The 17,653-nt window shown below is 42.3% G+C and overlaps 1 protein-coding gene across 1 annotated transcript in view; it reads left to right on the forward strand.

Moving 5' to 3' along the window:
• The first annotated feature begins 7,125 nt into the window (after nt 1–7,125).
• Nucleotides 7,126–17,653, forward strand: part of MRTFB (myocardin related transcription factor B) — a 90,811-nt gene continuing 80,283 nt past the window's right edge. The window contains exons 1-2 of the mRNA XM_033166529.1: nt 7,126–7,241; nt 14,641–14,702. The gene's annotated coding sequence lies outside the window, so the exon portion shown is untranslated. The remainder of the gene's footprint in view (nt 7,242–14,640; nt 14,703–17,653) is intronic.

A 17,653-nucleotide genomic window follows, 5' to 3' on the forward strand; every position in this document is an offset into this window, starting at 1 on the left:
CTTCTTTTCCCCTGGTATCCTGGCTGTTATAAAATGTATTTGCATTATTATCATGTTCTAGTGACCCTGAGTGATACTCAGTTCTGTATGGATTTCTGCTAGTCCAATGGGATTGCTCTTCCCTGCAGCCCCCCTCCCACATGCTGACCAAATCTGCTGCAAAGGCTGGGGTGGGGTGGGGAGGGGACCCTGCAGAACAATTTGGGGGGCTGCAGAGGATAGAAGAGAGAAGGGAATTCCAGTCACACATCAATGGATATCACTCTCTATACTTTCTTTTACAAGTATTGATTGATTGCTTTAGATTTATTTGGAGCACCTCCTAACATTAATAGTTGGCATGGAAGAATCTCATCCATTTTGGTTTCTTCAGTTTCTCATTTTTCCAGTCCTACGTTCAGATCCCCCACATTTCCATACATGGGCGTAGCCAAGGGGGGGGCAAGGAGGAGCAGCTGTCCCCAGAATCAATAAAAATCAGATAAAATACATAGCAAACTGAGGCATGTTATTGTTGTTAATGTGTGCCTTTATATGCACGTTTTACCCTAGCATGTGCATTTTCATGCACATTACTTGGCTGGAGAAATGCGTTGCAAAATTCTGATAAGCTAATTTCAAATGACAGTTTTGTTTCGGTTTGCGTATTGTCTTGGAAAGTGCAGAATTAGATGAATTTGTCTTCAGATGTGAACTGAATAGAATTTCTCCCCCATCCCTATAACCAGGAAACATTTTTCTTTTGATATCATTCCTTCTATTTCCAATGTTCAGGCTGTGAGCGCCGCTGCTTGTGTAGCCAAGGGTACCACACACATACACATGAGCAGAGGTATCAGTAGGGTTGGTGGAACTCCAAGACTTTCAGAAATATTAAAAAAGTAGGAGTGGGAGGTACACCAATAACAGTATGATGAAGATTGAGTTTGCTCAGTGGACACAGAATGCTGACTATTTTGTGCAGAAAATGAGTGATGGTTGTGTTGGTGAAATGGATGGGATTCTTAACAGCAGCACTCCACACAGCAATACTTTGTTGCCTCTCCCACTTGTCATTTGTGGAATCTCTAAAGCTGTGTTTTAAGCAAATATGCAGCCCTGTCTGATGCCTATTTATTCTGAGATAGCCAATGTGGTAACCTCCAAATGTTGCTGGACTACAACTCCCATCACACCATGACTGTTCGCCATACTGGGGTTGGTGGGTGCTATAGTCCAACATCTGGAGGGTTACTCCTGGAGTAATTAGAAAGAGTGACAAGTTTGCTTTTGTTGTTGTTTCTTCCACCATCCCAATCTCTTTTCCTTTCGTGTTGTGTCTTTTAAATCGTAAGTGTGAGGTCAGTGACTGCTGATGGGTTACATTTGCAAGCCACTCTGGGAAATGTTTTCAGCTGAAGCACATGATTAAACACTTTAAATAAACAGAAGACACAGGCTTTCCTTGACCACTGGTATTGGTCCCCAATGTCTTGTCTACTCCAGGTGGCAACCTTGCTGTCATGAACTGGCAGTACAACAGGAAGGAGGAAGAGGATCCTGGTAAGAGCCAGTGTGGTGTAGTGGTTATGAGCCGTAGTCTTGTAATCTGGTGAACGGGGTTCGCGTCTCCGCTCCTCCACATGCAGCTGCTGGGTGACGTTGGGCTAGTCACACTTCTCTGAAGTCTCTCAGCCCCACTCACCTCACAGAGTGTTTTTTTTTGTGAGGGAGGAAGGGGAAGGAGAATGTTAGCCGCTTTGAGACTCCTTCGGGTAGTGATAAAGCAGGATATCAAATCCAAACTCTTCTTCTTCTTCCTGGTGAGAGGTGTAGCTGGGATTGGGGAAAGAGATGTTAGTGTAGTAGGAAGTACTCACAGGGTGATGGAGGATGACGGGATGGGGGCCAGTGCTGTCAAGTATCCCATTTCCCCTGGGATTCTCCCTTATTTTAAGCAGTTTCCCACTGCTCTCCCTTATTTTTTATTTCCCTTAAATTTCCCGTTTTTAATGGAAGCAGCTCCTCCCCTGCTGGCCAGGGACTGGGTGGGAAGACCTTGCCTACTTGGAGAGAAAAGCCTCAGCCCTCAAAGCAAGTGGGAGCCGTTTCCCGTGCTTACAAGGGGGGGGGGTTATTCCTCCTCCTGCATCAGCCCCTATCCGTTGCCGCCAAGCCCCTCAGCCGGCCAATAGGGTTAGCTGGCGGGCGGAGCCTGGCTGCCTTTGAGCAGCTGCTGCTTCCTGTCCTGTTTTGATGGGATCAAACAAGAAGACAATGGGGCTCCATCGCGCGGAGCACATGGCTGCCCTCCTCTTTGCTCCGCTCCGAGCCCGCTTGGAGTTTACATTGCTGCTCCGCCCACTTTTGCTTCTGGCTCCACCCACCACTGACATGCGACAGTCCCTGGGATAGGTGAGACTGCTGATCCCTTATTTTCAAATCCGAAACTTGACAGCTATGATGGGGGCCAGTGCACAGGATCTAGGGCAGCAGGACCCATCACCAGAGCCAGTGGGGCCCCTGTCTCCCCAAACACAGCAGCTCTGAGGCATAGGGAGAAACAGGAGTGGCTGAGGCAGGCAAGGGCCCAGAGCCCAGCTCCCTAGCTGGCCAGGTGGGGCTTGCTAGCTCTGGGAGGAGTGGTGTGATTCCTCAGCTGGAGTAGGCTTGGAACAGATGAGGGTCACATGCCTTATCAAGCCCAGATGCTGCAAACAGCATACAAAGAATTAAAAAAGCAACATGTTGATGGATCTTGGCTTTGATGCTTCAGGATCTCCATTGGACTGCTTTGGTTTGGACATGTGGATTGACCCTGGTCTGGGGACTTGACATACTGACTTGCTTCCAGGTAGGCTAGGGGTTCAGGACACTTGCCTAATTAACCACCAATGGACCCTGTGAGAGCTAGCATACATATTGTTAGAGATTTGGAGTAAAGCCTAGAAATTAGTAACTGCCAGGGTTTTGATTAATGCTTTGGGCCATGCTGTAAGATCTAGACTCTCTACATGCAGACTGAGGGTGTAAATAGATGAGTAAACCCTATTTCTTAAAGCATGACAGCCTCCATTGTATCTGATGTTCTCCAAAGGGACATAGACCCTGTGTGGGTACCTGAGATCCCACGTGCTCTTGCCATGGCTTGGCAGAAAGAGGGACTGGCACTGGGTTTTGTAACAATACATTGATTCAAAAAGTGGTAGTTGCAGCTCTAAAACTCAGGGGAACTTTCCATGGTCACTATCATCATGGAATCTTTTCATGGTTGCTATGACAATGTGGTTCTGAGCTGGTTTGAACAATTGTGAAGCAGGCTGGAGGTTCTGAACTTGCTCAGTGACTTTTTGAACCTGACTGCAGGCAGACACCCTTTCAAGTCTTTCTTGCTAGTTGGTCCTTGTTGCATCTACTTCAGTTCCAGTTTGGCTGAAACTGAGCTCATTGCTGCTTACAAATCATGGAACTCGAAAGACTGCTCAAAGTGTTGACCACTCAACCACAGACAAGAAGGGAAAACAGACCATATATAAAAAAATGAGATTAGATTCTGACCCCATTGGGATGCCCAAAGTCAGCACTAACCTAGCCAGTCTCTCTCTCCTGATTTGGATGGATTTCTGCTCTTTTGCAGAATGTCCAAAGAGATGTCTTTGCTTCCATGTACCCATGCTTCCTCCTGTGAGGTGCAATATCCAGCTCCTCATTTATTATTATTATTCAGCACCATCAACATTTAGAGTTTAACAGACTTCTGTAAAGAAAAATAAAGATCTCTCTGTCCCCAAGGAGTTTTCAATATAAATTATGAGAGTGGGAAGTCAACCTTGCCTCCTTACCCACCATTGGACCCTGAGAGAGCTACCAAACTTTTATTGATTCAAAAAGTGGCAGTTGCAGCTCTGGATTTGAGTGTAGTGTATGTTTACATGGTTACTGTGACAATGAGTTTCCAATGTAGCCCAGCCCATTATGAAACTGGGTGCAGGTTCCAATGTTTCTGATTACATTTAAAATCTCCTATAAACTCCTTCAGTGCAGGGAGAAGTTATAGAGAAAATAATATATTCAGGATCAGGTGCACTTAAAACCTCCAGGACTCTCAAGTTGGCTGCCCAGCAACCAGAAACACAGGATGTCCATTAGTAGTAGTATCAGTGCCACACTTTTATCTAGCACTTTTCTTTATGTGCTTTAAATGTATGCATTTTCTCCCACCAAGTTAACTGATGTATTTGTGAATAAGAAGAAACAAAAGGACCGGGATGCTACACCATCTTTGGCAAGAATCAGAAAATGGGATTGCCTAATTAGTTATACTCCAGGGTAAAACACTCATGGAACATTTGCCCATTCCATGTGTATGGTTTCTTTTTCTGAGATCTAATAATACACCTTTTATCTTGATTTTGTTTTTGGAAACTGGAAACTGGCTCCATACTTTCTTTTGAGAAGCCCGTTTAGTTCTGCAATAAAGTCAGGTTATTTTCTTATGATTATTTTTGGAAAAACACAATTGTTAAGGACTTAAAGGAGACTCAATGGTAATACTTTTGTTTACAGAAATGCTAAACTAATCTGGCTGCTTTCCTCTGGACATTTTCTTCAAGCTCTTGCACATAGTTTGTCAGCATAACTAATGTTAAATTCAACTGCATTTTCCATCAGGAACACACCACTTTGGGGGTTCTTTGGTCTGAAACAGATGTACAAATGGGGATCTGTAAGAAAATGCTGCTTTGTATCCTAGTATCCCTTCCAGATGTCCTTTTTATTGTGTATTCATTGTGATTTGTGCTCATGATGCTTTTGGGGAAGTAACACACAACCCCACTTTCAATATTGTTTGAGCTTGCAAACATTTGGGGTGGTCACTCTGATTCATTTCCAATCAGTGCATATTCCGTATCACAGATTTTATTTGTAGTCTTGCTTGCACTATGCTGCTGTCCCTCCAGATAAAAATAATGTGGCAGCACTGGGAAAACACTGTAGAAAAAACCAAAGCAGAATAAATCCACTATTATTGTGTCCATCTCAATAGGATTTACCTCTGAACAAACATGGATGGGGTTTCATTGTTAGTAGCCGAAAGAAGTCCATGATCTCTTAGCCTAACCAACCTTTAAAAAAAATCAAAGGGGAAGAACCCCAGCTCTGTGGAGGACTGGGCAGGTGTTTAAAATGCAGTAAGTAGGATTTTGATTGTTTGGAGTATTAAAGGGAAGATTGCAGGCGAGTGGGCAAAATACAGGCTAAGCTTGCTTTCCACCTGGGATAGAGGCATTAACATGACAAAAGGTGTTGATAGCCCACCTGAGGGCAATCTTGGGCCTGGGCAGACTGCCAGAGTAACTGAGTGTGAAGAAACAGGAAAAGAGAGTCTTTAGCAAGGGGGAAGAAAAAGTGAGTGATCTTGGGCAGACTGGCTGGGAGAGATGCCTTTGACTTCCAGTGCTGCACTGCTGTGGGGAACAAACTCAAAATGAACATGTAAGATCTGGACTCCCTCCATGCAGACTGTAGGTGTAAATATGTGAATTAATAATATTTCTTAAAGGTACAACAGTTCCTGCTATGCATTAAACCTAGAACCGCCTGGAAAATTGCAAAGAGTGGGAGGGGCACCCAACTTTTGTAACAATACATATCTTGACAGAAAAGGTGAGAAATGAAAGGTGAGGGGAAAATGGATGTTATAGGCTGGGTATTGGGAGCTAAGCAAATAACCAACTCAAATTCATATATGTATTTGTAGCCAAGTGCCCAACATTTACTGTACAACTCACTCTTTGGATTCCATGACAAAAGAAATACAGGATATAAATGTAAGTAAATAATAGCAGACCCTTGACCACTATGCTTTTAAAAATGAACAATCAAACAACCCTTAGTTTTGTACAATCGCTATCACTGATAAGGTGGCCACTGATTTCTGGCAAGGTCTCCAACACCTTTGTAACATCTGTGTGACAGGAAGGAATTCAATAGGCACACCATTTCCTGGCTTGGTGATGGTTAACAATAGGAAAATTTTGCTGCTTGAAAGTGTGCTAACCACATAGATTTATGAAAATATGAAGGCTGGAGGAAAATTTCACATTTAACTGCACTGACTGCAGATTAAAACAGGAAGGGGAAAGAGGGGGCAACTAATTTGCAGTATGTGCCCCTGAGCATGTGCAGGTTTGTAGCACTTTTGAAAGATTTGCGGCACCTATTTTTGTGCCCTGAATCAAGGCCCTGAGACCACCAGAGCATCTGCCACAACAGGTGGGATCCGATGCCAGCCCTACTCAGAGGAGACCCATTGAAATTAATGGACACAGCCCATTAATTTCAGTGGGTCTACTCCTTGTAGGACTGTTGGCTACACAGCCAAAAAAAATCTCTTAAAGCGCAATCCTAACCAGATCTGGTCGGAAAAGGAAATTCTGTTAGTTTTCAAAACTTTTATTATGAAGTTAAAATACCGGTAACAATCCAGTTAAGAAATATGAAATAAAAAGTCCCCGCCCCCCTTAACATCGAATTCACTGTGTAGTCTTATGAGAAAGTTATGAGGTAATGGCTGGGAATCGTTGTTTGTTCGTTCGTTGCATTTCCTCCCTTTATTTTAAATCCTATTAAATTCAATGCTGCTTCCTCCCAGGTAAACGGGGTTAAGGGTTGCTGCTTGTGCCTTTAGGTGCCGCATGCGGCAAGCCTTTCCTCGCGCGCTCCTAAACATTTCGTTTATGCGCATTTTTGTTTCGTGAGGAAGGAGGGAAACGCTTTAAAGAAGCTTCCCAAGTGTTAGGTGGCTCCGGCTGGCATTACTGGCAACTTCACGCAACTTGTGCCAACTCGCCTCAGAAAGTTACAAAAGCAGCAGGAGGTGGAAGGGGTGGGGGTGAAAAAAGGTGGGAAAACACCCGGATGGAAGAGGTGGCGCCAAGGGCAGCTTACTCCCCACCCCCCTCTCCCCGAGGAAAGCCAACGGTTTTCACGCGAGGGAGCGTCGCGTGCCTTCCCCTTCGCAAACACCTTTGCCCGCCTGGCGCTTGGCGCTGAAGCGACGCCCAATCAGCCGAGCGCGCTGTGTCTCCCTGCCACGCCCACTAACGCACTCCCCCCCCCCCGACGCTCTGGCTCTCTCGCGCACGGTGCTCTCCCCTCTCACCCCCCCCACTCCTCCTCCTCCTCTCACTCGACTTTTGTAAACTCTCGCCGCCAAAGCTCGCGAGAGGACATGTCCGCGGCTGTAGCGTCCAGAGAGGGTGAGTGAGGGGCGGACTTCGGGTTCGCGGCGGGGTTCAGCTGACGAAGGGAGGGAGAGGGCGTAATGTGTGTATATTTGAGAGAAATTATTTTTCCCCTCTTTCCCATCTTTTCCGTTCTCCCCACCCCCCGCGACGGCTGTGGCAGCGCTGGCTTGAGGCGAAGGGTCGCGGTTGGGCGGGCTGTGTGTGTGTGTGTGTGTGTGTGTGTGTGTGTGGAGAAGGGGGCGACGTTTCTCCACCGCGCCCGCGACACACACACACACACACACACACACGGCCGTTCCGCAGTCTGGGTTGTTTGCGCGAGCGCCTGCGGATTGTGACCTCGGGGTCCTGAGGGGGCGGGGCTTCCAGGAGGCTGCGAACTCCTCGGGGACCCTCCCCAGAAGTGGCTGCATTTCTAGAACCGGCAAAATTGCCGCCGGGATCTCGGGTGGGAGGCGGGTCGGGTCAGCGCGGGTTAGGCTCTTACATACGTGTGTGTGTGTCTGCCAGCACGCGCTCCGCAGGGTCTTAATTTTCGGGTTCTTTGGTACAATGAAAAGGTGCGGGGAGGGGAAGAGGTGGAACCACTAGGCAGGATGGCGCCCTTCCCAAAAGTCAGCAGGACTGAGCATGGGCATCGGCGGTTTTAGGGCTGACAGTGACCTACCTGCTATACCTGGAAACTCAAGGGGAAGGGTCGTAAGGCATCTTACGTACTGCATCTGCTTTGGCCAGCATCCCCAGATCGGGTTGGAAACAGGGCTGCCAGTCTGAATAAAATTTTTTTTGGGGGCTGCATAATAGATGGGGTGCACCCACAACGTTTGCCCATCAAATGGGAGGTGAAGGGACCTTGGGCCCCAGGAGTTGGCTCCTATTGTTGGGAAAGTCTCCTGCCTGAGAATCATTGCCAATCAGGGTAGACACTTCTGAGCTAGATGGACCAGTGGTTTGTCTCAGAATAAGGCAACTTCCCAGGTGGCGCTGTGGGTTAAACCACAGAGTCTAGGGCTTGCCGATCAGAAGGTCGGCGGTTCGAATCCCTGTGACGGAGTGAGCTCCCGTTGTTCAGTCCCAGCTCCTGCCCACCTAGCAGTTCGAAAGCATGTCAAAGTGCAAGTAGATAAATAGGGACCGCTCCAGCGGGAAGGTAAACGGCGTTTCCGTGCGCTGCTCTGGTTCGCCAGAAAGCAGCTTAGTCATGCTGGCCACATGACCCGGAAGCTGTCTGCGGACAAACACCGGCTCCCTTGGCCTATAGAGCGAGATGAGCGCCGCAACCCCAGAGTCGGACATGACTGGACCTGATGGTCAGGGGTCCCTTTACCTTTACCTAGTATTCCTGTTCTTACATCCTTCAGGAATGGTAGCAGAATTTTAAAACACACACATGCAGAGTATCATAATCATAATAGACCATGGCACATAAGGAGAGCTTTGCTGGGACAGGCCAATGACCTGTTCTGGTCCAGCATCCTATTCTTGCAGTGGCCAACCACATGCCTATGGGAAACCCGTAAACGGGACCTGAGCACAACACTACTCTCAATTCCTGTGGTTTCAAGCAACTGGTACAGTATTTAGAAGCATACTGCCTCCAGCATAATGTAGTGCAGGGATAGTCAACACGGAAGCTTCCACATTTTGTTGGATATACTCCAAATCCTGTCAGCTCCCGCTAGCATGGCCAAAGGCAATGATGATGGGAGTTGTAGTCCAACATCATGTGGAGGCCACTGTGTTGGCTGTTTCTGATTTAGTAGTTAGAATGACCAGGGTTCAAGTCCCCAGCCACACTCTTGCAAGGTGTTGTGAGCATCATACAGAGAGAGCAAGCACAGTGTACATCGCCTCCAAACTTGAGATGGGACAGGATAAAATGTAACAAGTAAAGTAAAATAAATTTATGGTGTACTTTTAGTATTCAAAAAGTACTTTTTATACAACAGGACAAATATATGCATTACTTGTCTAGTGAATGACTTGTGAGCCTGTCCCTTCAGAAGACGAGATTCATATTTCCCTCAGAATTTTTTATTGGGACTAGGGAATCTTGAAATATTTCAGTTCACATTGCTTGGAAAAGTCTATATCTAGATGTGTATGGAAAATATGCAAGTAGCTATGCTTTTCAGTAGCAATATTAACCCTAATGCTTGAGAATTTTAAATGAACAATTTTGTGTCAGTGGAAGTCTTGCCATTTTACATGGAGTTACAAGGGGAAGAAAATATCTGCAATCAGTATGAAGGGAACTATGTGCTTTCTGTTGAATTCTCTGGGGCCCTGTGTTTCTGTTCTCTTAAATTCCCCAACAGTTTGCCTGTGCTCTTTACTGAGGAAAATAGCTCTACCACTTTATTCACCTGATTTGGCCCTGATCTAGCTGTTTGCATGTGTAGTAGTGGGTGCTAACAACCAGAGCTGTATGTATCCATGTCTACTCAGATTAGCAGGGATATGACTGATCACTCAGACTGTGGATACCTCAGTTGGTAGAGTGTGATACTCTTAATCTTGGGGTCGTGGGCTTGAGCCGCATGCTGACCCAAAAGATTCCTGCATTGCAGGGGGTTGGACTAGATGACCCTTGGGGAGTATCTTCCAACTCTACCAGTCTATGATTCTATGAAAAGGTGGGGCGCCGAATCTAAATATCTGCATCCCTCAAGACACAATCTTAGCACTGATGGAATACAGATTGGGGCAGGGTAGAGATGGCCTGCTGCTGACAGTATTGCTTTTCCCTCTTGTCTTAAAGTGAGCTTTATAACTTTCACTTTTCACAAGATCTTTTTCTTTTTTCATTTGTGAGAGGTGGGGGATTTATTCTATTGCACTGATTAAGAGGGAGATGCACAGCCTTTAAGGGAAAGTCCAAAAAATAACAGGGACATTGCTGCAGCAGGAGGGACTAGCTTTATTACTTTTTTATTATACCAGTTAGGGTTACTATAACTGTAAAATCGCTGCAGTAAAATGAATAATAAAATCACAGAATTGTAGAGCTGGAGCGGATCTTGAGAGTCATCCAGACCAACAACCTGCAATGCAGGAATCTCAACTAAAGTATAAATGACAGGAGAGTCCACCACCTTCTGAGGGAGTCTGTTTCATTGTCGAACAGATCTGACGAACAGATTTTACTGTCAGAAAGTTATTCCCAATGTTTAGTCGGAATATCCCGTATTGTAACTTGAAGCCATTGGTTCGGGTCCTACCTTCTGGAGCAGAAGAAAAGCTTGCTCCATCTTCTATGTGACAGCCCTTTAAATATTTGAAGATGGCTATCATATCTCCTATCAGCCTCCTCTTTTCAAGACTGAACATGCACAACTCCCTCATAAGGTTGGCTTCCAGGCCCTGGGTTGCCCTCCTCTGCACATGTTCCAGCCTGTCACTATCCTTCTTAAATTGTGGCATCCAGAGCTGGGCACAGTACTCCAGGTGTGGTCTGACCAAAGCAGAGTAGAGTGGTACTAGGACTTTTTTGATCTGGACACTGTACTTCTATACTTTTACATCTTCTCCACACAGAGTGCCTACTGCCTGCTTGTTCTTCCTCTTGTTTTGAACATAGCCGGAAAAAACCCTTTTAAAATTGTTTTTAACTCTCATGCAAGCCTGAGCTCATTCTGCCTGACCTTCTCCTTGCCACTGTTGGCTACTTCATGATTTCCGCTTTCTTCCATTTCTTACACAGGCCCTTCTTGCATCACAGCTCATCTGTAAGTTCCATATGCAGCTATAGTGGTTTCTTTAGATGCCTCCCACTATTCATTCTTGTTGGAATTATCTGCATTTGTGCCTTCAATATTTCACCTTTAAGAAACTCCCTTCTCTTTGAGTATTTCTGACCATGGGGTCTCATCCAGTAGTTCCTTAAACTGAACTGAACCTTGAGTTTCCAGTGTAAGAACAACTTGTGTCCCATTCCCCTCCCACCTCCCAGATTTCTGTATTCTGTAAAAGAGGCAGCTGGATTGCTCCAGTGGATGTATTTATCACTTTGAATTTCTGTAACCGTAGCCTTTTTGTACACAATGTGAAAATCGTTTTTTGTTACCTTCGGGTCAGGGAGCCTGGAGATCTTAAGCTATGCTACTTGTTGAACTTAATTAATAATCATTAGCCTCTCCCTTTTCTGGTACAGTACTAATCTTTTAAAATTTCCTGTAAGTGTTGAAGTAGTGAAGACACCAATTGTTGAAAATTATCATTATCTGTCACCTTCCATATGGAAAGCTACATAGGAGGGGGAAAGGGTCTACCATAGCTTTCTCCTGACATCATAGGTACCCCCACCTGTGTGTAGGCATTTTTATCATCATGTAGCACACCCATACACACCTGAAGTCCAGAACTAGGTTTGTTGGCTCAACTGATGTTTGTGAGTTTTATCAAAGTAGATATCAGACTGTAGCTGAGGCCTTATTTCAACAGAGCAGGACTATTACCCCCATTGTGTCTTGCATACAGTATATTTGTTAATGCAATCTTATTATTTGCCTATTTTGTAACAACCTTAAACCTTACTTACATACTTAAGTTTATTAATTTCACTGGGTCTGCTCTGCGTAAAGCTTAGTTAAATATCAACATAAGTAAGGATAACCTTTTTTCTTTATGCTACTTGTGGATCCTCATATGATTTGCAAACTGACTGAGCATGTTTCTCACTCAGGTTTTCAAATTATTTAAGGAGTTGTTGAACTGCAATGGAGCCAGACATACCTTTGTGGGATACAACTTTTTTACTTTTTGTAATTAATGTTTGCCTTCTGGATATGTCATATGTGGTTTATCACATACTGTGATTATGCTTGGAAGGTGCTTGCTCTACAATCAAAACAGCTGAAAAGGCTACTTTTGCATTTGTACCTTCAATATTTCACCTTTAAGAAACTCCCTTAACTCTTTGAGTATTTCTGAATATTTTCAAGATTCAGCTAATCATGAAAATTTGTATTTTTGTTTTACATATTAAATATGTTCCATCCTGAAACTACTTATGCACGAGGGATGTGTTTTTCTTAGAAGTCATATTACAGCATCATTGTGAACAATTGTGGATAATTCTTTATTATTTATGTAAAGGATAAATATATACCCTTCCCATTGCTTTTCTTTTCAGAAACAAACATTTCCTAACTCTTACCTGAATACAGTTGCTGTTTTAAAAAGCTTTCTGTAACACAGTTCAATGCTTCATGGTATGCTTTTAAATGTTTGTATTTTAATTGAGATTTATTTGGTGCTTCTTTGATTCTATATATTTTGGCTAAATGGAGAAGCAAGCTTATAGTATAATTTATGTTGGGAATATGCCCCAACACCAGGAGCAAACATTACTAAAACTTGGTGCTCAGTCTCCCAGGAGCTCTAGTAATGATTGTGATCATTTTTGTTTTGTAACAAAAATGTTTTGTAACAAAAATGAGAATTGGAGTTTTCTTTTAAGCTAAGAGTTGATCCTGATCTATGTGGCCTTAAGTGTATAAGTGATATGGGATGTTCCATCCTTATTCTTCGTATATTGGAACCCCTGCACACAAGGAGGCAGTTCTATCTGCCTTGTTTGTTGGGGCATCCAGTGGATTGTGTAATTTCTCAGTACTACCTTGCCAGAGGCGTCTTTGCTCATTAGGCATTGAATACATCCTTCTCTCCTCTACTTGAGCCTCTAAGGTAGAAAGAAGATAAAGAGAGCTTAGAGTCAGTATGGTAAAACAAGATGGGAACCTTTGCATTCTTACTACAGTGCAGCCATTGAATGACTGGAATAGTTATATGTGCAGTAATCAGTGAGGTAATATTTACATAACCAAGTGTATGGTTACATAAACATTGTGAACAAGAGTTATAACATAGAGTGGTATTCTCTTGATCTTATAACAGTCATTTGCGTATCTGAGACTTAATAGTACTGTACATAAAAATTTAAGATGAACAATGCTTACACACAATAGTGGTGCACTGTATATTTGGACAAAGATTAAGACAAACTAAATAATAGTACAGCTGTCACTAGAAACTAACCAGCAATTATCCTCGGATGACCCCATCTTAATTCTGTATATTAAACTGCTTTTAAACTTAAGTTTACATCCAGTATACATTCTGTATATTAAAGGAGATGTTTGACATAAAGCAGCCCCTGGGAAGGGGGGAGAGAAGTAAGTCTTCTCTGCATTTTTAAAATAGAAATGGTACATGTTCTTATTCATTCCTGTCTTCTGTGTATTTCTCTGCAAAAGCAAGCATCATTATGTAGAGTTTTCTGAAATTGCCATTTGGGGAAATATTTCTAATTGAAATATGAACTGGTGATGAAAAGAAGAGAAAATGTTGTGTTTTCTCTTCTAAACCTCTCATTAGAAGTGTGTGAATTTAAATTATGAATTCTTGCTATGGTTCTGATAGCAAAGGCTCGATGCATAAGTGTTTGTATAATGGAGAACTTTAATATCTTTAGATTGAATTCTAAATAGGAACAGCGTATCAGGCTCAGAGCTTAAGTACTTATAATACTAACCAAAAGATACCTCAATTCCCAAATGCCATATATAACCAACCTAGAAATACCAAAACAGCAAGGGCCTTCACTTTGGCCCGATGTCAGGCCTTCCCCTCAGCTATCCAGGAAGGCTGTTTTAGGAAGGTACTGTACGAGTAGGGGAAATGCCACTGTGTCTCAGGGCAGCTAGGAACTATTGAACATGTCTTTTTCCACTGCCAATATTATGCCAATGAGTCAGGTTCATCCTGCAATTCTACACCAATTCTTTGCACAGACAGAGCATGCTATACATCCTTGCTACTTTAAGATGCAAACCCAGATGTAACATACTCAGCTGCCAGATTTTGCGCTGCTATGGACATTCACCGAAGAATGGTTTGGTCATGCACCAGACCTAAACTCAAGACCGGTGCCCTCTCTTGCACCTTCCATTCTATAGTTACTTTTGCAACTGTTTGCTCTTAACTCTCTACCTGATTTTAAGTCTCCCACATGCACCCCCCCCTTCTTTGAGTCACTCATTTTACCCATTTTATTTCCTAAATTACCGTATTTTAACCTATGCTTGGTCTTTGACCGTAATAAAGATGATGATGACGATGACGATGATGACAATACTATTCTGTACAGTTAATGGAATACTCATTTTCTAATTCTTTAGCTGGGTGATAAATGTTACATTGTGCAAATCTTGTACTTGAGTACTATGTTAAGTTATCAGGGTCCCTTTAAATTAGTTTTAACTTCTCCATGTATTTAGGGAAACAGGAAAACTGGACCTGCTCCAGCACACAAGGCAGCTTCCTGAATCAGGAACTAAGATTATTTGTATATATAAATAAATGTTAAGAGGAAATTTTAGATTCTTTTTTGTGATCTTTCATTTTCCAGATTCACATTGAATGTATTGAAACAGACTGTAAGGGACACGATTTTAAGTGGTTAGTAGTGAGGTAAGTAAGTTTACATATCAGCATGTATTAGTGCTCTCAAAACATTGTAGCTGAAATTTACCAGCTTTCTACAGGGTACTCATCAAGCTCCTTCAGCAGTAGCAAGTTCATCTTATGCACAGCTATTGACAACACTACAGTTTCCATTGTTTGCTTATATATTCTTCAGTAGAATCTAAAACTAGTTCAAGGGTAACAGTTCCTCATTTTTTGCTAGATTTCTCCCAATTTTCACTTAGCAAAAATAATTGCTATCTCATATGATTGGCTTTAGATTCCTGTGTGAGGGAATGAGTCTTCTACTCACACAGTGAGAGTGGTTGTATATCAAACCACATCTTCCACATCTACAATCTCTGTGTCTGCTGGAAACTCTGCCAAGGAAGGGGGAACACTACAGAGCAATCTTTTGGGCAGTGGAGGAAAAGGGGGAGTACAGCTGGGAGGTGGGGTAGGAATGGCATGCCCCTATGCATTTCAGTCACACGGCAAGATCTTTCAGATAAAAGCCAATCCATCTCTTCCAATAATTTCCTAGTTGTGCTTTCAAATTTAATAATAGTTTCACACTTCCTTGACAGTTTTTCCTGTGCAAATATTTTACTCATTTTAAGAAATGTCATTCTGCTCATTTAGGAATTATTCACTGAATTTCTCAATCATGGATTCTAATCCTAACTCATTTTGTGAAAACAAATTTGTATTTATCAGTATTTTAAAAGACCCATGTTAAAGTTTTTATTTACTGTTCTGTACTTTCATATTACTCAGATTCTTAAAAATACTCTTTTGAAGTAACTGAAGAATTAGAAAATGAAATATTACTCCTTTGGAATTAAAACACATTTATCTTCAGAGAATTATGAAACTGATTCCATTATCCCAATGGGGCTTTGAATGTATTTTTAATCATACAGTAGGTTCCCCTTACCCCCCACTCGTCCACATGACAAACCGGTTGTGAAACTGAAGGGAGTTTCACAACAATTTGTGATATGACATCAAAGAAAGTCACACATTATTATGCACTGTAGCAAAAAATGGACACAAACTTCTCTAATTTCAAGAATAGCAATATTTGTGCATGGTGTTTGACCCACCTGCAGTTTGAATTTTGGTAGAAGTTCCCAAGTAATTCATGCATTCAGTAGGATGTTGCAGATTATGAATCAGATTAAGCATATTACAGGGCCAGATTAATAATATGGAATTAATCAACTTTCAATCTCTGCATATGTTACATTTGTATAATAGTGGCTGCTGAAATGGCACGAAGTGTGGTGGTGTTTCTCCATGGGTAGTTGCTTGTGTTGCAACTTTGTTTCAGCTTATTTAAAACTACTACCACTGTGAAAGAGCAACTTGACAGAAATAGTCTTCTGTAGGGCAAGGAGGCCTCCTCATGGCCAGTGGTCAGGGATGATGGGAGTTGTCCAGCAGCATCTGGAAGACCACAAGTTAGCTATCCCTGCTGTAGGGAGTGGTTCCTGTGTCACTTTTTCAGTCACACTGAAGACAAAACGAATGAATTGATCCTTACTGCCTTTTGTCTGTAAACAAAGAAAATATATCTATAAAGATGTTGTAGTTAATACTGTGACTTAAAATATTCTTAGGAATAAGTTCAACTCAAATCACTTGCTTTGTAATAAGTGTTTTTAAGATCCAAGGTCCTAATGTATTAAATGAATGTAAAGAAAAATGTGTGTGTGGGTTTTTTTTAATTTCATACCATCATTTTATTTTTTTGAGAGGATAATATGAACAAGAGATCCTATGAACACTTTGTAATTCTAACTCCATTGTGATTTACTATTCTTATGGGGCAGATATTCCCCCGACTGTCCTTGCATTGTGCACTGTTAGTCATGAAACATAAGTGGATCTGTCAAATAAGTTTTTATTAATTAGAGCTTGATTCTTGTTGGCCCCAGGGACTAAACTCTTCTTCCACCCACTCAGAATGAATTAGAGATGTGAAGTGATGGTCTGATACCAGTAATGGGCTTACCGGTAGTATTTGCATAAAAGTTATTCTTTTTTTTTAAACAACTATTTAATATTCAGAGAATACTTGTAAGAGTACATAAAGTAAGTTTGCCACAAACATAAAATGTTTTTAGAGTTTAAAATCAGTTTTTACATTATGTTTACAGTGGAGTGGTCTAAATACAGGTAACATTTGTTTATTTGCATTAAAATATAATTTAAAAGTATACGTTCATTTTGTGATACTGGCTAAGTAGGCTTTGTGGGAAGAATCGTCTCATCAGATCAGTAGTTGTCCAAATATTGTATCTACATCAAACATGTATCAACATTACCATTTTCAGAGGAAATGTGGGAAATTGGGCTTACAGGAAGTACATCCACCCGTCCGGCTGATTTAATAACTTTGTTGTCATTATTTCTCCTCCTTGACAAGTAGGTGCTTTTTGTTTTAGCACTTTCAGGCAGCAAACTGCATCACACATAGAAAGCACTTTAAGACTGCAGCCTTAAATGGGTTGTTATGCACCTTAACCTGGGAGTAAATCCCACTCCATGGTTTTTACTGTTGAGTAGAGATGTATAGGATGGCACTGTTCACATATTTGCACTTCACTTTTCTAAATCTTCCATCTCTAAAAAAAAAGTTAGCTTGTACAGTACTGTGAGGCCAGGCTTTCAGCACTTGTGCAAGTGCTTCTTCCTTTCTCCTTCCTCTCAACCAGTTGGAGCACTATAACTTTCAGAAACCCAAGAGGTAGCCCAAAATAGCATATTAGTTGTGCAATATAATTAAACTCTTCTAAAACCTCTAATAATATGCATCACAGTTGCAAAATCTGTTAAGGTTTTGTTATATTATGATAATAAAATATTTTATGTAGCAGCCGTAACACAGTATCTTTACTAGGACTGAAAAGATTTGCTGATCCTAATAAAATATTATGCCTTTGGATTCCCTC

This window comes from Lacerta agilis, chromosome 13, assembly GCF_009819535.1.
Source record: "Lacerta agilis isolate rLacAgi1 chromosome 13, rLacAgi1.pri, whole genome shotgun sequence".
Lineage (NCBI taxonomy): Eukaryota > Metazoa > Chordata > Lepidosauria > Squamata > Lacertidae > Lacerta > Lacerta agilis.